This window comes from Taudactylus pleione, unplaced genomic scaffold (genome assembly GCF_031769625.1).
Source record: "Taudactylus pleione unplaced genomic scaffold, aTauple2 ptg000484l, whole genome shotgun sequence".
Taxonomy (NCBI): domain Eukaryota; kingdom Metazoa; phylum Chordata; class Amphibia; order Anura; family Myobatrachidae; genus Taudactylus; species Taudactylus pleione.
This window is the reverse complement of record NW_028284886.1, coordinates 360,105-382,410: the sequence shown is the minus strand read 5'-3', so window position 1 is coordinate 382,410 and position 22,306 is coordinate 360,105. Positions and strand designations below refer to the sequence as shown.

At 45.8% G+C, this 22,306-nt stretch overlaps 1 pseudogene; it reads right to left on the bottom strand.

Annotated features, from left to right (window-relative positions):
- The window catches only part of LOC148502730 (hyaluronan synthase 3-like), a 53,232-nt pseudogene extending 36,558 nt beyond the window's left edge, over nt 1-16,674 (bottom strand).
- Between the last annotated feature and the right edge of the window lie 5,632 nt (nt 16,675-22,306).

The window sequence follows — 22,306 nt, the reverse complement described above, 5'->3', positions numbered from 1 at the left end:
ATGCAGGGGTTCCCGAGACAACTTATGGTACCCCACAGTCTCCCTATTTCCCCTACCCAGGTCTCTCAGGAACCTGCGTGGCTTAATTCACTGACAAATTCGGTACAGCATTTGTCAGACGTGTTACAAGGGGAGTCTGTGTTGCGGCCACATAAGCGGCCTGTGGCGTCTCTGTCCGCTCCTTATGTGGTTGACGACCAATGATGGGGAGATTCTGGATCTATCTGACCAAGAACCTCTCCGTACTAAAGAGTCGGACGCTAAGTCCAAGGTTTCTATTCCTGGTCTTATTCGGGCAGTCCGCACAGCTTTAGTTATTGAGGATGATGATCCTCCGGTGTCCAAGTCCAAATATGCCTTTTTTAAGGATATTAAGGGTGACACTACAGTGTTTCCTCTTTTGGGTCAGTTAGTAGACCATTTAGAGGAGGCATGGAAACACCCTGGTAAACGCTATCAGCCTCAAAGACGCTTAGCGGTGGCTTCCCCTTTTGCGGACAATTATTTTTCTAAGTGGGAATCTCCTCCACAGGTGGATTCTCATGTGACATGCCTAGTTTGAAGTGCCACATTGCCCATGCCCTCCATATCCTCCTTGAAGGATGCTACGGAACGCAAGGTGGAGATCTGCCTAAAGTCCATTATTCCCTGGCGGGGGGGGGGGCATCCAGACCGGCTATGGCCGTATGTTGGGTAGCCAGAGCTATGGAGCGCTGGGCTGATAGTTTGGAGGCGTCTTTGGATTCCGACTGTTCAGCTGAACAGGCCGAGTTGGTAGGTAATCTCCGGGATTCGGCCACTTACATCAATGAAGCGGCCTTGGATATCAGTACCCTCACATCTCGGATTTCTTCGGCAGCTGTTGCTGCTCGTCGCACCTTATGGTTGCGATCCTGGAAGGCGGACGCTGATTCCAAAAAGGGCTTGGAAGCTTTGCCTTTTAATGGAGAAGTCCTATTTGGTCCGGATCTGGACAAAATTGTGGCCACGCTGACGGCAGCCAAGTCTGCATGTCTCCCGTCTGCTGCGGTCCCTTCCAGTTCGGGTACGTCGTCCTTTCGGCCTTACAGGACTCAGGGTAGGCCTAAAGCACAGTCTTTTCCCCGACAGGCTGGACCCAAGAAATCGGCCAAGCCCAGGAAACAGGCCTGGAGTACCAGACGTCCGGCCCCTAAGTCTGATGACAAACCTGCAGGGATCCCAAAGTGGGAGGCCGCCTGCTGCAGTTCGCCCAGTGTTGGTCGGTAACCACGACATACAATTGGGTTCACGAGGTGGTTTCTCACGGGTATGCCCTCTCCTTTCGGCACAGGCCCCCATCCTGATTCTTCACCACGGGTCTTCCCTTAGACCGGAACAAAGCCATGGAACTGCGGAAGGTTTTGCACACTATGCTCCAGGCTGGAGTTATAGTGCCTGTTACATTCTCCCAGAGGGGCCAGGGTTTCTATTCCAATCTATTTTTTCTGCAGAAACCCAATGGGTCGTATCGTCCGATTCTCAACCACAAAGCCCTCAACAAGTCCTTGCGGGTGCCACGGTTTCGGATGGAGACCCTATGGTCCATCATTCTGGCGCTGGAACCTGGGGATTACATGGTGTCGTTGGACATACAGGACGCTTACCTGCATGTCCCTATTCTTTTACACCATCAACAGTTCCTCAAGTTTGCAATCCGCAACGATCACTTTCAGTTCCGGGCGTTACCTTTTGGCCTGGCAACAGCACCACGAGTGTTCACCAAGGTTATGGCGGTCATGGTGGCTTTCCTGCGGCTGCAGGGAGTCCGCATGTTGCCGTACCTAGACGACCTTCTGTTGGTAGCAGGATCTCCAGAGCTCCTTCTACGCCATCTGGACCTGACGATTGCGGTACTGCAATGGCACGGCTGGTTAATAAACTGGCAAAAGTCCACCCTGATCCCGTCTCAGAGGATTCTGCACCTCGGAGCCTTATTGGACTCCAGATAGCAAAGGATCTTTGTGACGGGGGAAAAGATCTCTGCCTTACAGTTGAGGGTGCACAGTTGTCTGCAGAGTCGCCGTGTGTCCCCGCACTCTGCGATGAGGTTACTGGGCTCCAGATGGTGTCAGTATTCGACATGGTGGAATATGCCCAGTTTCACTCCAGACCTCTGCAGCAATTGATCCTGTCCAAATGGAAAGGACTGCCTCAGAGTCTAAAGTCCCAGACGATGGTGCTCACTCTGAAGGTTCGCCTGTCCCTAGCCTGGTGGTTGCAGACAACCCATCTCAACAAGGGTCGTCCATTTTGGATGGCGAACTGGGTCCTGTTGACAACGGACGCCAGCCTTTGGGGCTGGGGAGCAGTCACGGGTCCACACTTGTTCCAGGGCAGATGGACTCAGGCAGAAAAGGAGCTTCCAATAAACATCTTGGAACTCTGCACGGTTTTCAATGCTCTCCAGCAGGCACATCGGGTTCTCCAAGGTCACCCCATGCAGGTCCAGTCGGAGAACGCCACCACCGTAGCCTACATAAATCGGCAAGGAGGAACCCGAAGTCGGGCGGCACTCGTAGAGGTGTCCCGCATCCTGGTCTGGGCAGAGCGCAATCTCCCGGCCATATCAGAGGTATTCATCCTGGGGGTCCTCAACTGTGAGGCGGACTTTCTCAGTCGCCAGGACGTTCATCCGGGGGAGTGGTCTCTGCACCAGGACGTCTTTCAACTTCTGGTGGACAGGTGGGGTCTTCCAGAGATCGACCTCATGGTGTCACGGCTCAACAACAAGTTGCCGGTGTACGGGTCTCGAACAAGAGACGAAAAGGCGTCTCTGGTGGATGCTCTGTCCGTCCAGTGGACGTTCCGGTTTGCTTATCTCTTTCCTCCGTTTTCCCTTCTTCCACGGGTAATCCGGAAATTCAAATAGGAAGGAGGGATGCTCCTGTTGATAGCTCCCACGTGGCCTAGGCGGCACTGGTTCTCAGACCTTCAGGGTGGGTCTGTCCGTGGACTTTCCTCTGCGGTTGCCGCTACGACCGGACCTACTGTCACAGGGTCCTTGTCTTCACCCGGACCTGACTCGGCTGTCTTTTTTTTATAAATTCTTTATTTAAATTTTCAATGGAAAAAAAAGAAATATTTGCATTTCTAACAGATATACATACATAAAGTAATATTTGCTCTTACATTTACATTTTAAATTGTAACAATAATATGCAAAAACCGAAATAATCAAAACAAAAATCATAATAAAGACAAAAACAGAGGGGGAAGGAAAAGGCAAGGGAAGAAAGGGAAGGAAGAGTTAAGATGAGAAGATGTGCAAACGGGACAAGTATGAGAAACATACAAATTACTTCCTGTTATTGAAACAACTGCGTAGTAGCACAGCATCCACTCAAATCTTCTTATCGGTTAGTCTCGTAGGCAGCTAAAAATAATAAACTTTAGCTTGGAGTCTGAGGGATAAGTTCCTTATATGACTGAGAAAGTTTAAATTCTAACCAATTAAACCACCGGGTAGTAAAATCAGACTGTTTTTCTGGGGTAGAATAAAATATGTCATCCATGTACATATAAAAATCAAATTTTTGACACCAATCCCATATGGTGGGAGGACATTGGGAACGCCACCTAACCGGAAGTACAGCTCTCGCTGCATTATTCATATGTCTCAAAAGGGATTTTTTATATTGAGAAATAGGAATGTCCGAGTGGGATAGCAACCAGAAGCCTGGGCCAGTGGGAACAGAAAAACCAAGTATGTCTGATGCCAAAGCTATAACTGCCGCCCAAAATGGGGTAATCAAGTCACATTCCCACCAGATGTGAAATAACGATCCTTTATCCTTCTTACATCTCCAACAAAGAGCAGATACTCCTGGGAATACTTATGTAAAACATCTGGACAGCGGTACCACCTCGTCAATACTTTAAATTGTGTTTCCATAGTTTCTAAACTAGTAGAACAGGCATTAATGCATTGAAAAACTTTATCCCAATTTAATTGTATTTTCTTAGAGGCCATGTCTTTATCCCAAGCATCCTGGTATGTCGAAGTAGCCGGGAGAGAAGTGGATAGGAGAATTTGATAAATAACAGAAATAACGTGCTTAGGAGCGGTGTCAACCGTACATAATGAGTCAAAGGGAGTCAGAGCTCTCCCCATTTGAGCACACCCACCTAAAGAGGCCAAAAAAGAACGTATTTGCAGATAGAACCAATAATCTTGTTTATTTAACTGCAAATCGCTAGCTAAGGTGGTATAAGATTTAATTGCCCCCTCAGAGACCAATCCCCCCACTTAGTAACACCCAAGGCACTCCATTTGGCCGCTACATGACCTGAGGTTCCGGGTGTAAACCAAGGGTTGTGTATAAAGGGGGTAAGGGGGGAAATTAAAGAAGAGACACCAGTCCTCTCTCGCAGTTTCCACCACAACTTAAGAGTCGGTCCCACGGTAGGATGATCTGAACTGATAACCTTATTACACCACGGAATAACTGATAAATGTAAATTCGTAGAGGCAGATTCAATAGCAACCCATTGTTTCTCTTGCGAGTTACGAAACCAATCCACAATCCTATTAAGGACCGCGGCCTGGTAATATGCTGTAACCATCGGGAGTTGTCTATCGCCTTGCAATTAAATCTCGGTCTCCTACCATTCCATACAAAATCCCTCAAAACATTGTGAACTATTGAAAGAAAGCGGAGTGGTAAAGCTGTAGTTATGGTTTGAAATAAATACAACAATCTGGGAAGTACATTCATTTTTACCACATTCATTCTACCCAACCACGACAGTTTCTTTGGAAGCCATCTAGAAAAATCGGATCGAATCTTATTGAGAAGGGGGACATAATTTAAATCATATAAATTAGACAATTTGCAAGGTATTAATATCCCCAAATATTTCAACTGAGTGGGATGCCAAGTAAATGGAAATGAGGTCTGAAGAGCAGAAACAGTCTCCATTGAAGCGGTAATATTCAAAGCAGTGGACTTAGTATAATTTATTTTGAAATTTGATATCCTGCCGAATCTATCAAACTCCTCCATCAGGTTAGGGAGCGAGGTCACAGGATTCGTTATTACTGCCAACAGGTCGTCCGCAAATAGAGCAAGACAATGTTCCTGCGTACCAATCTGAAGGCCAGTAATATTAGGATTGCTCCTGATCGCCCTCGCCAATGCTTCCATACAAATTACAAAAAGTAAGGGCGAAAGTGGGCAACCCTGTCACGTGCCATTGGTAATATGTATGGTGTCCGACAAAACCCTGTATAGCGATATAATCTTTTGGAGAAAGACTTCACTCAAGCCCAATCGCCTCAGAACTGCCAACATAAAACACCAGTCTACCCGATCGAAGGCTTTTTCTGCGTCCGTGGAGAGAAGTACCATCGGTATCTTATTTGTGGTAGCATACTCTATCAAATTGATAACTTTAATAGTATTATCTTTAGCTTCTCTCCCCGTCACAAAGCCAACCTGGTCAGAATGAACTATGGTGGGTAACCACTGCTTGAGTCGGTTGGCTATAAGCTTAGCATGCAATTTTACATCTACATTAAGAAGAGAGATAGGCCTATAACTTTCGGGGAGACATGGATCTTTCCCTTCTTTAGGTATAACCGTGATATGAGCGCCCGGGGACTGGCCAGAGAAAGGGGTCTCAGCCGAGACACCATTACAGGCACGTAAAAGAAGGGGAAGCAACCGATCCTGGAAAGCCTTATAATAAGTAACTGGGAACCCATCAGGACCAGGGATTTTCCCACTTGGGGTCGCTTTAAGAGCATCTAGCAATTCTACCTCCGTAAAAGGGACATCTAAAGCCTGGAGCACCTCAGTAGAGAGAGCCGGAAACTGAATACCATCCAGATATCTCTGCATCTCCAACTCATGACGCAAACAGTCAGATGGGGATCGAGTTGAGGTCAAATTATAAAGATCCGAATAATATTTTTTAAATACATTCGCGATCTCCGAGTCAGAGGAGCAAAGAGTACCCGACGCATTTTTTAGTTTTTGGATATATGTGTGAGACCTCTGCTCCCGAAGTGCTCTCGCCAAAACCTTCCCTGGCTTATTCCCCCATTGATAATATTTATGGCGGCAACGCCTAAAGGCCTTCTTAGCTCCCTCATTCAATAGAGTATTAAGAGATTCTCTAGCTCTTTGTAGCTCTACATATACATCAGGAGCAAGAGATCCTTTATGTGACTCTTCAAGCTTTTTAATTTTGGTAAGTAAAGAGTCCCTGCGTTCCGTTTTTTGTTTTTTAATAAGTGATCTCAATTGTATACATCTGCCCCTGATGACACACTTATGGGCCTCCCATATCGAAACCGGGGAAACATTGTCAGTCACGTTGGACTTAATATTGATTAATGGCCTCTAGCAAATGAGCTCGGCAACTAGTGTCTCTAAGAAACTGTTCATTAAATGTCCAGCGCCAGTGACGATGCGATGGATGACTGCCTCTCAATCGCAAGGAAATAGGTGCGTGATCTGAACCCGTTATTTGGCCAATTGCCATATCTTCTATTAAATCTAAGTGGGAATGACCCATAAAAAAATAATCAATATGAGAATATGACTTATGTGGTGGAGAATAAAATGTATAATCTCTCTCGACAGGGTGCTGCAACCGCCAGGTATCCATTAGCTGAAATTCATGTAAGATCATTCTAAACTTAGAGACTCTTTGCGGGATGATCTGGGAGCACCAGAAGAGGTATCTAATTGGGGTTCAAGAACCCAATTAAAGTCACCCCCCACTATAAATATACCCTCTATATGATGTTCAATGGCTTCCAAAGATTCACGCAAAAAATGTGATTGGCCTGTATTAGGGAAGTATAAGTTAACAAAAGTGTACCGCTGTCCAGCCATCGTCACTTTAACAAGTAAACCCCTACCATCACCTATCAATACCTCTTGAGGATCAGATAAGTTCAAACCCTTGGAGAATAAGATGGCAACCCCTCTAGCCTTAGCGCCAGAATAATTATTAAAAAACCCAGAAGTGTAATGGCGGGAAAGTAAATTAGGGGCGGCATCTCTTTAAAAATGTGTCTCCTGCAGGAAAGCTACATCAACCTTGTCTACATGGAGTAAATGGAGGAGATTAGATCATTTCTCTGGAATGTTAAGACCTTTGACATTATTGGAAAACAATAACAAATTAGCCATAAGTAAAATAACGTTTACGGACCCATCGACGGGGCCCCTGATCCGTATTGGTTGTCTCACTTGTCCGAGACATGCACACCGACTTCTGAGGGGGAGGGGGGAGACATGGGTGCAGGAAAAAACATAGGGATAGGGGGACAGACAGAGACAAAGACATAAACAAATAAACAAATAACAGCACAATGTGAAAGCCCATATTACTGAGCAAACCTAGTAAACCTAGTAATAACACACATCTAACAAGTAAACATGTATAACTCTCTGCATAAGAAGCCGTGTGAGGCCTATACGGGGACACGGTCAACATATATACAGCAGAGAAAGGGGGAATTGAGGGTACTAGTGTCCATGACACCAAACCATAATCTCGTCCAAACTCAACATAAATCTCAAAATAAATCTCAATCAAAGATTTCTATCTAAAATATTCAGAATAATATAAGAAAATACACAGCAGTGGAAACAGTTCGAAAACTACAGCAATTAGATAAAATATTAAGGAAATAACCATATTAGAACATGGCTAAAGTATTTGGCACAACAACAAGTACTATAGAGCACATAGCTAACTAATGAGATGGTTTAACTCAAGTGGCTGCCGAATTATCTTCATCAGGGGAGTGACGCGACCCGTGCCTGGAAGATTTACTTTTCTGCCAAGCTTCTTTCTTAGCAATGGGAGCAACAGATGGTTCCACAGGGTCGCACCAGTTCGGAATAGATATTGTAGGAAGACCCAACGTCGAACAAAATTGCGGTATATCTTCATGATCTTTAAGGATACATAGAACTCCCTCATGAAACACGTGAACACTCAAAGGGAATCCCCAGCGGAACCTAATATTCTTTTTCCGCAATTCCTCAAGTAGTGGTCGGAGTATTCGCCTCTGGTGTAGCGTGTGCCAAGATAAGTCCTGGTATATTTGTATAGAATGTCCATTAAAGTCAATGTTGTCGACTAATCGAGCTTTTTTCAATATATCCTCCTTGGTCGTGTAATAGTGCAGACGACATATAATATCCCGTGGCTTTTCCGAAGGCATGCCTTTTGGGCGCAGTGCTCGATGTGCTCGGTCAAAGTGTATCTGAGAGTCTGGTGCCGCCTCCAACTCATTAAAGATTTTTGTCAGTACATCTACTAGACCTTGTTGTGGTATTTCCTCTGGAACCCCTCTAACTCTTAGATTGTTTCAGCGTCCCCTATTGTCAATGTCATCCAGTCGGCGCTGCATATCAATCAACGCTCTAGATTGGCGACGACAAACAGCATCCAGGTCAGCAATTTTATTGACAACCTCATCACGATGCTCTTCTAGTGATTCAACTCGTTCCACCACTTGTGTCAAGTCTGATTGGAAAGCCGCTAAATGGACCTTAACAGATTCCTGTAGACGTTGTTCCAACGATTGCAAATCTTGGATATCCTGTCGTGTCGGCAAGGAGCGCAAATGAGTTAAAATGTCACTGATTTCTGAATTCCTATTCTGAGTTGAGGGTGACAGGTGAGGAGAATGAAGTTCAGGAGTCTGACAACCCTCCGAGCTACCTGAAGCCATCGGGGAAGACCTGGTTGTAGTAGTGTCTGTTGTAAAGGAAGATGTGGCTACAAATAGAGTATGAAAAGCTGTGGTCTTAGTAGATTTAGCTGGAGTGGCAGAAGATTTTTTAGTAACGCTGCGTCTCCCCATAAGGTAATACTGTGTGATGCTTCAATTTAGATTAACTTTTATGGTCGGTATCATGATACAGGTTCCCCTCAACACAATGTGATCATGGTCTAGCGGGTATCCTCCTAATCAAGTAAGCCACATTCTGCCAGGCAGAGACACACCCCTTTCAAATTGGGGCATGAAGGTGTACAAGTATGCAGCCGATAAAATAAAATAATGGAGCCCAGGTAAAGTACAGTGTCGGCTGTAATAGTTGATCAGCTGAAAAGGGAATTTATAGAATAGAGATACCACGTACTGCCACACGAGGGAGCCAGAGCACTAAGAATCAGAGCTTTATAGTTAATAGTGATGAAGCAGTGCTTTAAAGTAGTGTATTTTCAATATCAGTGCACTGACAAGCCATCAGCACACAAAAAAAAAATGTCGCACAATACCTTGCAAATGTCTCTCAGGGTCTAGACAGCCGGGCCATGCGTAGATATCACTCTAATATCCTTTAACAGCGGCGTCCCCTACCTAAGGTCACAACTACAGCAAGGTGGGCCAGTCACAACCTGCAGAGGCAATACACCTCCCGGCTCTGCAACCTATGCCCCCTATACCGGAGATACAACCAGGTAGATGCTGTAAGAAGATCCTCCACGGGTAATAACAGGTGTTGGCGCTAACCCAGGTGTTGGACAGGGGATCAGCAGACCAAAATGGCGCCTTATCGCGGGTGCACGGGCCCCAGCATCAGCGGTGTGCCTGCGGCAGGAGGTGAGGCCACTGGGTCAGGGAGACTCTAGAGAGGGCTGTGTGAGTCATTCATCAGCGGCAGCTGCGTCCGGCGGCAACCCCCGGCAACTACTACAGCTAACCAGGAGCAGTGGAGCAGCCGCAAGCCATGTCTCCCCGCTCTGGACGAGTCCCACAGACTGCGCACAGCGGGAGTGTCGGCGGGCAGCCAGGACACCCAGTCCGCCTCAGGCAGCAGAAGATCACTTCCACGGCACCAGTCAGATGTCCCGCCGCGCGTCAGCTTAGAAATAGAGGCCCCGGCTTCAGCTTCAGGGCCGACTTCTAGGCCTCAGCTTCCAGGAGGGCTCCTGATCCTTCCCCCGCTCTGAGAGCCTAGCCGCTGCCTCAGGTAAGGCAGTCAGGGTCTCCAGGCACAGTTTGCGCCCAAAATCGGTCCCACCAGAAAGGCTATGGGCCGTGTAATCCGGGACCCGGCAGGAGCTGTATCCAGATACGTCTGCCCATGGAGGTGTTTCTAATGGTTTTATATAATACTATATTTCTTTGGACCCCATTAGATCATATATCATATGTGGGAACATGTAATACAAGTTACTGTATGTTAGTGTGCTCTAAAGCTACATACACACGGTACGATCTGTACCACCAACGACTTGAAAGATATCTTTCAGTGAAGTCATCCTGCCACATCTCGGAACGGGCAAAGTTGACGATATCGTCTAGATTGGCCTGCATGTACGGACGATCATAGATATCGCTATCGTTCATGTGGGAGCGCACATCGTTGGTCGTTCACTGCATAAAAATTAATGATATATCGTTGAACAATATCGTTCATATCATTCATAGATATCGTACCGTGTGTCTGCACCTTAAGCAAAGCATGATATAAATTGCTTCATCGTTCTTACCTGCACATAGTCCACACTGTCCCCAAGGGCCCGGAACGCAGTATACATAACCTCTCGCTTCCCTCCCCACTTCTGCATGATACAGGAGTAATGGAACTTCTGCACCAGTTCCCGGACCCCTCTTTCACCCTGCTGGCCCCCCTCTGCCGTTTCATGGTAATTGTTGTCCCACAAGTAGCAGCATGTGCCTTCCGATCCCATCACCTCTCGGAAGATGTCCATCATGTATCTGTCTTCCTCCGAATTTCCGTCCACCACCATGACCACTCACAGGTGGGGGTAGGAGAGACGTCGGACTGACTGCAGACATTTTCTCAGGTACTCTGGGTCTCCCTGATAGGCTGCGATGCACAGCGCCACTGTGGACCTGCGTGTAGGGATTCTCCCACCTGTCCGCATTCGCCTGTGCTCCAGGAAAGCAAAGAGGCTCTGAGTGAGCAGGTGCAGGCCCAGGATGGCTCCGTACAGCCCGAAGGAGAGGTGGTGATGGTCAGTGTGTATAAACTGGTATCCCGTCACATAGGCTGCGAGTATGCCCCCCAGGACCAGCAGAGCAAACAGGCTTGTGCCAAGGATCTTCAGAGCACTCTGCAGCCGTCCAGGCATCTGTGCCAAAAGAGATTGAGGCAGTGAGGAATGAGCATAGACAAACTCATATATAGAGATACCTGCAGCACCAAGTCAACACATGCAAGCCTCCCAGTCTACGTGCAGTGTCTGCCAGTACAGTACGCAATTACATTTGGTAATTGTTTTAATTATATATGCGATTCACTGTCTTCTTACATTGCAAGAGTTCACTTTAGAACAAAAGAGCAAAATATCCCTTAGCCAACAAATCGGATGCCCCCATATGCCCAAATATAGAATTGCTGACAGCAGCTCATTGACTCTGGATAATTAGGGCTCACTTACTGGTAAGTGAAAACCCAGTGGCTGAGATAAAGATTTCTTTCTTTTCTTAATGTAAACCTCAGTTCTCAGACGACTGATCTGCCGAGAACAATTGCAGCCGCCTACAGAAGCTAAATTGCCAGTTAGGCAGAGACCTGTTATCCCGCAGTTATGTCTCCAATCTTGTGTTATTACCAGGCGGTTTCGGTCACAATAACTTCAGACGTGTTCATTTACTGGGAGCACCGATTCCAAACGCTATGCAAGGTCAGAGCAATATATATAGGGCAGGGGTAGGCGGCACAGGGCGTGCTCCAGGGGTTGTGGAACTACAAGTCCCAGCCAGAGGCTGAAAGACATTTCTTGGACTTGTAGTTCCACAATTGTGATTCAGCCTGATCTCACGTAACCTCCCGCGATTTTCCCACCAACTTTTTTCTCGCCAAGACTGAAGGAGTTAAAGAAGAGGAGGAGGAAATGGGAACGCTACCTATTAATGACCATCCTGGGAAACAGAAGACATCAAACGGCTTTAATGCTGAGGGGCGGGGACAGCTGGTAATGACAGGTTACAGCTATGGGAGACTCCAGCTTGTCTTTAAATGAGACTTCTAAAGGAAGGATCATGGCTACAAAGCCTAAAGGTACTGAACCTGATGCCCCAGCTGTAAGCTCAGCCATGGGAGGCAGAACGTGGAGTCTCAGGTCTCCTTTATAAAGGGCTGTCCTGATTATAATTCCCCCTTATTATAACTGCTTCAGATCATTCTAAATTCATTTATTTTAATTGTGTATAATAATAAACTCTTATTTTTCATGTTCCATACACTTTACAAGTGTTTGACTTAATTTGGATTGGATTTTGTGTTTCCATCTGTGCTCTTCAGCGCTGTGTTTGTATAATTAGGACGTTATATGTATCAGAAAGTACTTGCAGTTGTGCGCACTCTCCGGGGTGTGATCACCTAAGAACCGGAATCATCCAAACAATAAAGCTGCATACACACACAACGATTTTTTGAATGATTATCGTTAAACAATATCGTTTAACGATAATCGTTTGAAAAAATTGTTCACTTTCTGAGTCGAACGATTATCGTTCATGCGCGTTCACGTTTGTAGTTTAGTCAGACTTGTTAACTGAATGATTTTCATTAAGGGAACATGCAAAAATCGTTGTGGTAGTTAAAAAAAATCGTTCATTACACTTTAAAAAATCTGACAGATAATCTGACAGAAAATCGTTCATAAAATCGCTGGTAACAAAATCGTTGAGTGTGTATTTAGCTTTAAGCTCCATACACACACAACGATATAGTAAATGAACGATTTAGTAAACGATTTTCGTTCATCTTTTCAAGGGAAAAATGAACGAAAATCGTTTACTAAAATCGTTCATTTACTAATTGTAGTGAACGATTTTTGCATATTCCCTTACTGAAAATCGTTGAGTTGGTCAGTCTGACTGAACTACAAATGTGAACGCGCATGAACGATAATCGTTCATCGTTTTAACTCAGAAAGTGAACGATTTTTTCAACGATTGAACGATATCGTTATCGATAATCGTTCAAAAATCATGTATGCATGCATGTTAAAGGGGCCTATCCATTAGCAGATCTTTCTAAAAGACAAAAGATTATCCCTTGAAAATTTCGGTGGCTGCGGTGACAGATATCTGTCATGTACATGACAGATTTTTGCAAACGACGAACGATATTGCATGACATCATTCTGGGAGTGGATTTTTTTTAATGTTTCTATTCATTTTCATTAAAAAAATCGTTTGTCGTTTACCACGACAGATATTTCTAATATCTGTCAGCGATAAACGATAATTGACCAACATGTTGGAGAGACAAAAGACCAAATTTGTCGGCCGCGGGAATGCGCATTTTTATCGTTCAGAGCCTATCCATTAGCAGATAAATTGAACGATAAATCGTTCATCGTTCAAATTTATCTGCTAATGGATAGGCCTCTTAACTATTCAAAAATCCCTTTCTCAGAGGATCCACTTCATATGGAGTTCTTTAAACAGGGGAGGTATTTCCCACCTTTGTTACGGATATTCGCTCCCCCAGATAAATCTTTATTGTAATCCACTCTCTTTCCTCCGTATGGACATATAAACAAAAAGATAAGGACACCTTTTCTATGTGTATATACGCTAACTGGAGCGGGGTTTGGGGAAACCAATAAGGAGGGAGTTGATGGTATTTTAAGGAGAGATGACCACCAGAGGTATACACCTTGATAGAGGCCATAGGAGAGCCGAAACGTGTTGGTGGAGTCAGGAGAGAGGCAATCCAGGTTGAGATAGCAGGGAACTGTGGATTCTTTCACGGAACCAAAAGTACTCCAGTACCTATACCCGGGAGGTAGCTGGCACAACTTCAAACTCGTGAGTTAGCGTGTGTTACATCCATCAGCACCCCACTTAATCTGATACGCTGCTTCCTATGTCATTGTGGAGGTTATGTGGTGATGACTTTACTTAATATTTTGTAGCAATAACCAATACTTTACTATATATGATATCTCCTTGTTTATATGTCCATGAAGTGGATCCTCTGAGAAAGGGACTTTTGAATAGTTATTGTTTGGATGATTCCGGTTCTTAGGTGATCACACCCCGGAGACTGCGCACAATCGCCAGTACTTTCTGATACATATAACTGTTTGAGGTGTGAGACAACCTCAGTGTATTGGACGTCGCACTATTGTGTTGAAGCGCTGGTTGCTTTATATATTAGGAAGTGTTTATGGTCATTAGGCCTGATTCAGAGTGGTGCGCTATGCCGATTGTTTATACCGACTGTATCCAGAGAGCGGCCTTGTGTCTATATCCATGGTCAGCAATACATTCTAATGTTATAAAGATGTGGCCAGAGCTGGAACATGCATCAGGCAACCTGGGCTCTCGACGTTTTCATTTGTTTGGGTTAAATTATTGGGAGAAAGGGCTCAAAGCATTTCTTGTCTAATGTCCCACCAGGCTCTGGCCATGGCTGAAGGACACAGAAAGATAATGCAGTGTGCTTAGTAATACATGTAGAAGACAACATATTGAACTCATGTGAGTATTGAAAGCCACTTCATGGGCCCTAGACAGTTTTTTGCTTAGGGCCCTTTCTATACCCAGCCATGCATGATGGGACATATAAGGTTCTGTATAGAGTGTAGGCTTCAGTTATTTTTGACGCTCCATATGGTGTGTCCCAGACCTGTCCTGCCAACATGGTCTGATATTTCCACAAAGCCTGCAGAACCACAGAGAGCCGCAGTCGCCTCGTGGGAAGTAAAAACTGTATGTGTAAAATGAGATACAGATATGTCCACATACATCTTACTTCCGTGCGCATTAAGCAGCCCTTCTAGTGGCGCGACTCGGCAGCACCGAGCACAAGCAGCTTTTGTTGGTTAAAATGATATGCAGCATGCCTATATTCTGTGTGCGCCTGTATCTGCATGCCAAATGCTACGTTACAGTATCATAGCCGCTGACACTGTAACGTAGCATTTTGTATGCAGATACACCCGCAGCTGCACACAGAATTTAGGCATGCTGGGTATCATTTTAATCAGCAGAAGCTGCTTGTATGTGTTATTCGCGTCGCTTTGTGAATAAGACGCATTTTAAGGGAAAGTGTCACACATAAAGACGCAAGGCGCTACCGAGTCGCACATCTCCCACCTTATTGCGTAACGCAACTTGTAGCGCACGGAGCATAGATATATGTGGACACATCTGTAGTACTAATTCTTTTTTTTTACGGTCTCTGTTTCAGACCTGAGAGTCAACCAGCAGCCTCACAAGTGTCACTAACAATCACAGCCTTATCTCAGCTATTCATATTTTACCTGCATGTTTGTGAATGTCATCAGTAACAACAGTATTTATACAATGCAATGTGCATTTAACAGCTAATCACCAACAAGGGCTGTGCAAGCACCAGACCCGAGTCCTCCTGCAGGCACTGAACACCGGACCCTCTTTAAAAATCTCCTGTTAAGGCATTTTAAGTTTAAAAAAACACATTAGGCTTCTTTGTATAACTGCTGTGCGAGGTCTGGGGTTTTCCTCCCATGTAAGCTATTCTGTCCCTGCAATGCAGGCCTGATGCAATTATTTAAAATACTTTTAGAAAGTCTGGAACTAGGCCGTGCTGCAGTGCACACCCACTGAGCTCCACCTGTGCCATCTTTCCTTCCCAACAATGTTATTAGCCTGCCCACAGAGCTTGCACTCTACTGTTATGTCCTCACAGGCAGGAGCAGGATTTCTACAAAGGAAGATTCTAACTTGGCATCTCGCTAATACCTGCATTATACATAGTGATATTATACATAACATGCTGCTCTGGTTCGGTCTGCGAATTATGCTGCCATGCAGAAAGACGCCAGCGAGGAACGTGCACAGTGTCAGCAAAGCCATTAGTACAGCAAACAATATTCATATGTACACAAGGGGGTCTGGTCTACAAAGGGGAATCACCACAAAGCACCTGAAAAGTTGACTAAACTCTGTGGAGAGGCTATATGTATTGTATGGGTACATACTGTAGAACAGAGGCGCAACGCCCCAGTTGTTGTGGAACTAGAAGACCCAGCAAGGGAATGCTGGGACTTGTTGTTCCATAAGAGTTGAAGACCCATGAGTTCTATACCTTGGATCTGGGGGGCGTGAGCACAGAGATCTAGGAGAATAGATCTGTAACTGCAATGAATGAGGGGGAAGGGGTCTGACAAGCATTGCTCTGGTGACAAGGACATGAGGAAGGGGATTTACTATTCAATTAGCTGCATGATCATAGTCCTGCTGCCCAGTGACACAATGCAGAGAAGCAGCCACATGCATTTATACACTTACACAGAATGGTGCGTATCACTGCCTGCTTTACATTGCATATATATATATATATATATGTGTGTGTGTGTGTGTGTGTGTGAGGGGGAATGGGTGCATGGATTCTAATATATAGATATTTATCCCCCGGCTGCAATACTCTGATGCTGCACAATGTATCCATGTGTAAGAGGACACACACACACACATATATATGTACACCCAGTGTGGTCTCACCGTTCTGTAGCCCCCTCCGGATTATTGCACAGTCCCCTCACTTGCAGCTCTCAGCATCTTCTCTTCCTCGTCTCCTCAGGCAGCCTGTGCACTCCGTACTACTGAGCACGTTATCAATCCTCTGCTCTCCCCGGCATCCTGTCAGCACTACACCGTGCGTACTCTGCATCACTTTACACTGCACCCCTCTCAGTATCCTCATCTCTCCTACACTCACCTCACCTCCCTCCATCAGCAGGTTGCATTAACCTCTAACTCCCCTCCCCCTAGCCCACCACCGTCTACAAATCAGCCTCAGTCACAGTGACACCCCCCCACACACACACGTTATACACCCCACCTTATCACCAGGCACCTCCTCTTATGCCCCAGTGAGGGGTCTCCCATGTGCTGTAGTTGCACCGTGACCTGCAGCACTATCAATGCCAATGAATGAAACCATTCTGCAGAGACTTGCCCGACTCAGCCATTGGATGCTGGTAATGGTTAGTTTGCTGCTATTTAGTTGTTCAAATTCACATAAAATGTATATTTAGACCCAGGAGCCACCAACAGCTGTCACTATAAGGAATTTGGCAGCAGGTGTTTTTAGGACTGGTGGTCTTTCAGTGCAGCAGGGAATTATAATGGGACAACTGCACCAGCAAGAGGCTGATTTACAGCAGGCAAAGGGTGGTCCCCTCCTGCACTAGTGACACTGGACAGTACACGGACAGTAAGAGCCTGGGACAGTGTGAGACTTATTAAGGCCCTTTATGAAGACTGCAGAGTTCCTGCTTAGACACTAAAATCACATCTAGGAGTTTATAGCTATTTTTAAAAATATATATGTTATTGCCCATGTACATGTTTCCGTAACTCCTACATTATGAGGCCAATTCTGAATTGGAGGAAGGATCCAATGCAGGCAGATAAATGCATACCACGCACAGAAAGAAATCAGCGCAGGTGCTGTACAAGGCGCACAGACATGGACGAAGTTTGCAAGTGCGTACGGATTGATACGCCCATCAACAAAGCATTCTTTCTGTCCAATGGGATTTTCTGGGTGGTGGATGAGCAGCGACTATGCGGACGCACGGAAGTAATTTGTCTCATGGGAAAGTAAGGGGGCGTGTAAGCCGGTTTCTGTGTGCGGACGCAGTTGGGGTCCGGCTTATGTGTGTGGACGCAGGTGGGGTCCGGCTCATGTGTGTGGACGCAGGTGGGGCGCCTGTTTCTGGTGGATCTTTTGCACCCAGCACGATATTAATAATGGCGGCTGCGGCCGGTAAAACAGTGGGCGAGATGGACTTCCGCATGCAGATGCGCGGATGTTCGGTATACACGGGCGCATTCTCGCATAAGATAGTAAGATGGCTGCTGCTGCCATATGGAAAAGCGTCTATTATGTATTCTAGCACAGTTCTATCCGGGATGAATTCATCAATGAATGAAACTCATCAAGGTAACATACCCTTGTTTTTTAAACTTTTACTGGGAACAATCTAAAAGAGAGATAAAAATGTTTTCTATCAGCATAATATAATAAATATAAAGATTTAATAAATATAAGAAATTATCAGATTAGTTAAAAAGTTTAGGTGATAGTTAAAAGAACACCCAGGTGCCACTACAAACGTATCAAACATCATATAGCATAAAACTCCTGATGACACTGTTAAAGGAGTAGGACAGAAATGGGCTGGTTAAAAATGGAGATGCCCTCAAAGAAACCACTTCAAATCAAAGTTCTGATTTAGGGGGTCATTCAGACCCGCTCGCGAGCGACAGGACGCTCGCAAGGGGTCGATGTTCCCCCACTGCGCATGCGCACGACGGAGGGAGCTCCGTCGTGCGCATGCGTGAGACCCGGCGAGCGACGGGCTCTCCATCGCTCCGGGCCTTGCACCAAAGGGGGCGTGCTGTCGATGTTGATTGACAGCACGCCCCCTTTGGTGGGCGTGCCGGGGGCGTGCCTGCCAGATTGAGGCATTCCCATGGGAACGCCTACCGTCTGAAGCCGGCCCCACTGACATCACTAGTGATGTCAGTGGGTGTGATTTTGGCCAAAATCACTCCAGGGCTTGCGGCAGCGAGACCCTACCGCAGGGTCTCCGTCGCAAGCCCGATGGTCGCGATGGTCATGGACGCTCGCATAAGCTGTGGGTGGTAACCCACAGCTATGCGAGCGTCCGAAAGGCCGCTCCAGATTTACATAGGACGGCCCTGATTCAGAGCGAGCGCTCTGGTCAGAGCGTTCAGCTCTGAATCAGGCCCTTAATCCTTTAGGACTGAGTGTGTGGAATTTACCATCCATGTGATTGTGCTGGCGCCCACACATCATCATGTTTTTTTGGACACATGTTTCTCTGCCTATGGTTCCTTTAGTACCCACCCTATCATATTTTATTAGCTATTTTTGGGAAAGATTGACCCAATACTTCGTTCTGACCTTTATTGGTTCTGATTTTGGATTTCATGGATTTTTAATATAGTCACATTTTTTTGCTATGTGCATTACGAAATAAATATCTTTGTATTATATTCTAGGCATTTTTGGAGGTTTTTGAAAAGATACCTTGATGAATTTCATTACGCACCAGAAAGTGTGAGTATGGGTACGCATCCACTAAATATACATTTAACAGGTAAGATTGATTTCAACCGAACAACTGCCTGATTGAAAGAAACCTTTATATGCTTCCTAGCACACCTTACATGTGTAAGTCAGGTGTGTGAATTGCCATTAATAGTTATAGATTCATGAATAATTGTTTGGAAGATATTTTTATGTGTCTGGGAACACACTTTACAACTATAAGTCAGGAAAACGACCAATAACAACGTTTGTGGAAAAAGGAAGAAAACAATCCTATGTTTTCTAGATAAGTATTCTCCTTCTGTTATCCCTTGACTTCACACACAGACAGCGCCCCCACTCTATGCCACACCTATTTTTTTAAGTCCACAGGTGTATTCATCATTTACTGACACATTTTAAAAGATCCACAGGTGGAGCTAATTATTTCACTTGCAATTCTGTGAGAAGACCTGCAAAACATGCACTGTGTGGGGTCCTGAGGACCGAGTTTGAGAACCTGTGATCTAGACAAGCTCCTGCCAGAGACCTGGTGCTTCTTCCAATTCCAACCCGTCCATGGACCCATCTGCACATGGATTTCGTGACTGACTTGCCAGTTTCCAATGGTTACACCACCATTTTCGTGGTGGTCGATCGTTTCTCAAAGATGGTCCATTATGTTCCACTCAAAAAACTACCCTCCGCTTCTGAACTGGCTCAGTTGTTTGTACACCTTATATTTCGTCTGCACGGACTCCCAAATGAAATTGTATTGTACCGTGGGGTAAAGTTCATGGCCAAAGTTTGGAGAGCTCTCTGTTCTACTCTGGAAGTCAAATTAAATTTCTCTAAAGCCTATCACACTCAAAGTAACGGATCCAGAGAGGGTGAACCAGGACCTGGATAACTTTTTAAGGATTTACATATCGTCCTCCCAAGATAACTGGTCTGACTCTCTTCCTGGGCAGAATTTGCACACAACTCCTCTTACCATCCCTCATCCAGTCAGTCACCATTCTATGTGGTTTATAATCTCCATCCTATAGTTCCTGTGTTTAAAAACCTGATGTTCCTGCAGTTGAATCTACTCTATGTCAATTTGCTCAGATTTGGACACAAGTTCATGCAACTCTCCTCCAGACCAGCGTTATAAAAAAGGGGCAGATAGGAAACGTAGAGCTGTTCCCAAGATGCAAGCAGCTCTGGCTTTCCGTTGGTATAAAAAGTGTACAATGCTATTTTTGAGGGTAAAATCACAACCAGATGAAGTGTGACATATATAAACAGCTTAATGAATGAATTAAAATTGATTGCAATTAAAATAAGATATAAGACTTAACACAATCTGAACATATAAAACAATTTAGCAATCAGATGACATTGAGCACCTTATCTCTGTGACGGGTAAGTTTGTGTGATATATAGGGATAAATACTGGAAATGTCCTGTTTCTATATGACTCCGTAATGGTGGACAACAGATGTTAATGACTTGATGCTAAGCCCAGTGGGAATATACAGTCTCGTACCAACTCACAATAATGAGGGTCCTCCTTGTAAATAAGCGGAACAGCAATCTCGCTTTGGTAGGTCCCTTGGAGAGATGTATGAGAATTGATCCCTGGAGGCTTAGGTACTTGTAGTCCAACCGTTATCCACTTCCCCAAGTGGGGTAGCAAAAGATGTCCAGGAGTCTGGTTCAGGTCACAATATCCATAATACAAAGATGGGTATTCCAAAAGTTCCCGACAGAGTAGGAGGCTCCACCTCTAACGCGTTTTGCTAGGTAACTCCCAGCTTTATCTTACATGTAGTAAGTGTTATATCCACAGTGTGCCTCATAAGATGTGCCAATTTATACAGCTGCTGTGGAACAAATACCTATTAGAGCGCCTGATACCAAAGATATCTTTGTATTCTTCAATTTGAGGTCTGGCTTTCCACCCGCAACTTACGCCTCAGGGTTCCGTCCATGAAAGCACCCCGGTTCATCGATCCTTTCTCCATCATTGAGGTCATTAACCCTGTGGCTTACCAACTAAAACTCCCTTCTTACCTCAAGATTCCTAAATCATTTCACATTTCCCTACTAAAACCTCTTGTTCTCAATAAGTTCCTCAAAGTCCTATCTTCACCTCTTAAGGTTCTCACTGAGAAAGGGGTAGAATTCGAAGTGAAACATGTCCTGGACTCCTGCTTTCAATATGGATATTACAGTACGTGCTGGACTGGAAGGGTTACAGCCCAGAAGAACGATGCTGGATTAAAGCAGACAATGTTCACGCTCCTAGCCTCATTCGCAAGTTCCATGCCTCTAACCTAGAGAAGCCTGGGAAGTGTCTGGAGGCCACTCGTAAAGGAGGGGGTTCTGTCACAACCAGAGTTGTTGAACCTGGCGAGTCGCGGTCTCTGCCTGTGCTTTGGTGCGGTCCTACTAGTGGGGGTGCAGATGTCTGAAGGTTGGCGCGAGGTGCGCGTGGATGTCCGAAGGGTACAGGCCATATGGTGATAGGTGAGACTGGCAGTGCTGCCACGCTGGGGATTGCTGGGCGCCGCCATCTTGGTATTAGGCATGTGACCTGAATGGGCCAATCAGGTTGGAGCATCTTGTGTGTACTCTCAGCAGCCTATCATGCACATTCCCATGGTACTTAAGGGTGTTCAGCATATCCTCTAGTTGCCAGTGCAACGTATACACAGCACAAGCTGTGTGAGAGTTCTCTGTGCTCCTTAGCTTGGTGTGATAATTGCAGTCCCAGCAGTGCTCCGTTTCCTGCTCTGTCGCCATCACAGGCTGTTCCCGCATACCCGCATCTACCCTGCTATACCCTGATACTCGCCCCACGGTTTGTGAACCCTCCAGCACTCTGGACAGAACCCACTCCAGTACTTCAGACCTCTGGCCCTGATTCAGAGCCGGACGCTCTGACAGAGCGCTTGCTCTGAATCAGGGCGTCTTTTTTTTTTTTGTTTTGGAGCGGCCTCCTGGCCGCTCGCATTGCTGTGGGTTGCCACCCACAGCTAATGCGAGCGGCCAGGATAATGGTCGCAATGGTCAAGACCATCGCGACCATTGGGCTTGCGACGAGACCCTTGTGTTAGGGTCTTGTGGCTGCAAGCCCCAGAGAGCTTTCGGCTCAAACAGAGCCGAAAGCTCTCCCACTGACATCACTTGTGATGTCAGTGGGTCTGCACCCCGACGGTAGGCGTTCTCATGGGAACGCCTCCGTCTGGGCAGCCACACCCCCGGCCCGCCCACCAAAGGGGGCGTGCCAC